General features: G+C 36.6%; 1 pseudogene; it reads left to right on the forward strand.

The window, feature by feature from the left end:
* The first annotated feature begins 1,577 nt into the window (after positions 1-1,577).
* Positions 1,578-3,340, forward strand: LOC149246714 (arginine decarboxylase-like; annotated as a pseudogene).
* Positions 3,341-3,607: the final 267 nt, after the last annotated feature.

Raw genomic sequence — 3,607 nt, forward strand, 5'->3', positions numbered from 1 at the left:
AACCATTTGAGGAATGTAGGCTTCAGGCTTGTCTCCCAATAACTCTTTTGGCACATTAAACATCGAGACATAGAACCCTTTCACATTCTCCTCCTCTTCTTCTTGTAGTGCGTCGAGAGATTTGTTAATTTGAATAACCCAACTATCCTCATTGATATTCATTTGAGCAGCATCAGTGTTGGATTCCATTTTTTCGGGTCGAAGAAAAGGAGCCACAAACAAAATAGTGGAGAAAATTTTGGAAATGTATCGGCCAGAATTGAGAGACTTTGCAACCTTATATCGAATTCAATGGGCTGAGGTCATGAGTCCTAAGCCATTTCCTACATTGCAATCCATTGTTTCATTAAAGAAAATAAGCCTGCCCTTCGTTACAAACAATCCCCACCCATATAAGTAAGCTCCAACTCCCTAGAGGAGGTGAATCCCAGAGAAGGGGTAAACGATACATGCGTTAAGCAAGCGAATAGATGCACATAGGAGGAGAGGAGATTTGTTCCCGTAAGGGTGACAGGAGTATTTCTCTCTCGAAAAGGCATTGATGCAATATGGCGTTTTATATTTGTCACTATTCCTTGTTCCATCTTGCATTTTTTATTGGTTATATTGTTTGAATTTTCAATAACTCCATATAACTCAATTTCTTTTCATTAATCTTAGTTATAATTTTTGTTAAATTATTTTCATGTTTTTGTTTTTTAGTTAAGTTTTTATGATTTTTTAATAACAATTAATTTACCTATATAAATTAAATAGTTAGTAAACACTAATAAAATATAAACATAAATTTATGATAAACATAATTTTTTTATTTATGATAAACATCAAAACACTTATTTATGATACATTTCAAATTATTAAATTACAAAAAATCATAAAAATTAACCAACTTAAAATTATTTATTATTATTATTATTATATAAATTAAATATTTATACATTAAAAAAAATCACTTGACAATATTCTTAACCATGGAGATTCACACTCACTTTATAGGCTTTGCTACAATACCATGGATAAATATCACGGATTATCAATACTATATGTCCACTAACCATGAGTCATTTCATATGACACTCGTTCATATGACATTTTTTTAATTAATCAGTTTAATTAAAAATGCAAAAAAGGGCATAACTACTTTGGATATAAATCTTAACATTTGATTTTTGTATACAACTAAGAATATTTTAAAATATTTTGTGGAGGTTAAATTCACCTAATAATTATTGATAATTAAATTAAAATTATGGAAGCCCTATTCCAAAATAGACACATGCCTTTGTGTTGTTTTGTATTGATTAACGTCAATGTTAAAAACTAGCAAATACTTCAAACTAATAATTATGTCGTGAGGTGTTTCCCTCGAGAAGAACTCCCCTATATGCTTAGTGTGTTTCCCTTTGAGAAGAACTCACCTATGTGCCATTGTGTACTCTCTTGCACCATTGATTTGATGTGTTAGATGATTAAAAAAAATTGTCGTTGTATCATCATAAGAAGCTACATTAAATGCTGCGTTGGAAGTTCATTAGAGTAATGACCCATGTCACTATGAATCCCGAGAGAGAGTAAAAATGTTGGAAGGGATGCTTCCCTTGGCTTGCTTAGGCATTGTGGAGTCTCCCCATCATAACCCCCTTCGTATCTATGGCTTGCCAGGGGAGGGATCTCTTCCTATTCTTTTGGTTCTGATTTTTCCCAACCCCTTGTTTTCTAATGGAAATGATGTAGGCATTGTTGCTACACCCGTCTCCTGGTCCATTGCCCATTATTTTGTGTTGTATAGATTCAAGGGGTGGGTAGCTCCATATTTTGTGGTGAATTATAATGGGAACGAGGTTGTTCGACCTCATGGTTATCAGCTCAATGTGATGAACGAGGTTATCGACCTCAATGTGATGAAGATCATCAAGAAGGTGGTTGGTTCCAAATATTTGGGAGGGCTGGGAATGTCAGCACTTCTTATTATTAGGTTTCTTGATGTGCTGAAGCACAGGCTGGAATCTCTACAATCAACCTTTGATTCTACAATACATATGCAATCAATATCAATATGTTGTGGAGAACATTGTGGAGTTTGGGAAGCCCTATGAATTTGGGCTTGAAGCTAGGTCGAAACTAGAGTTGTTGCTAGCCATGGGTTCCATGTGTAAATCAAGCCCTAAAGATTTGCTTGTCTGTAATGGATACAAATATGAAGAATATATTTCGTTGGTGCTTACTACCATACCCTTGAATTTTAATTGCATTATTGTGTTGGAGCAAGAAGAAGAACTGGATTCGGTTCTCAGTGTGAAATGCAAGTTAACCATGAGGGCCATTATTGGGGTTTGAGCCAACTTAAGGACCAAACATGGTGGCGATTTCAGCACCAAATCTAGTGAAAAGGGAAAATTTGGGCTCACGATTTTGGAAATTGTTGGCATCATTTGGAAATTGCAGAAATTGGGGATGTTGGATTGTCTCGAGCTTCTTCTTTTACATAGTATGTCTTAGATCCCATGCATTTAGTTCTTAATGATGGTGTGAGCGAAGTGATGTATATATACTGTGATTTTGTTAAGCTGGGCACCAATATGAAGATCAGTGACATTGGAGGAGGGCTTGGTATTGATTATGAAGGTACCAAGTGTTCTTGATCTGATATGTTTGTTGCTTATAGTTTGGAAGCATATGCAGCGACTATGGTCAAGGAAGTTCCTGTGGCCTATAACCAGGAAGGGGTAAACCATCTCATCACATGCAGTGAATGTGGGAGAGCTCTGGTTTCACACCATTCTCTTCTAGTGTTTGATGTTGTGTCTGTGCATGAAAAAAAGGACTTTGTATCTGCAGTTGTGGCTGGAATGGATCTAAAGCCTTTGGTGGACAATTTTCCTAAGAAATTAATGGGTGATTATAAAAAAATCATGGATAATACTGCCATGGGGAATTTCCACAACAACCAAATGTACATAGAGCATATGAAAGCAAGGTTCCTAGATTTGTTCAAAGAAGGGAACTTGAGGCTTGAACCATTAGCCACTGTAGACGAGATGTGGATGTCATATCTTTTCTTGTCGCAGAAGGGCCCGCCATGTGTCACATAAATATGTCAATATTCAAGTTAATTCCTAACTTCTGGGAAATTGGGAAGTTGTTTCCATTGATGCCTATCCATAGGCTCAACGAACGAACTACTCCGTGTGCCATTCTGTCGGACTTCACCTGTGATAGTGATGGCAAGGTGGAAACTTTCCTAATTGATGATGATAGTGGTGGAACCTCAACCAATTTTCTTCATTTGTTGATGCATGAACCCAACATGATGTTCGGTTCTCTCAAGTGTCGCATTTAGGACTCCCTACACTTGGATGATGACTGTGACTTAGACTCTGTTATCTCTAACCTTAACACCATTCCTTCGACATTCAAATATCTACCATACCTCTCCTCCTCATCATCCACCTCTTATGTCTTCAGTAACGACGATGAAGAATCCCATGACCACGACCACGACTGTGACCATGATACCTGGTAACCCTACTCTAGGTCCGTTGATAAAAATAAACCATTCATTTTCCCTGAATTTTCAGTTGGATTAGGTATAGTTAGGTATGTCAGT

This window comes from Pinus tabuliformis, chromosome 7, assembly GCF_031772625.1.
Source record: "Pinus tabuliformis cultivar Carrire ecotype Pingquan chromosome 7, CPIR1, whole genome shotgun sequence".
NCBI classification, from domain to species: Eukaryota; Viridiplantae; Streptophyta; class Pinopsida; order Pinales; family Pinaceae; genus Pinus; species Pinus tabuliformis.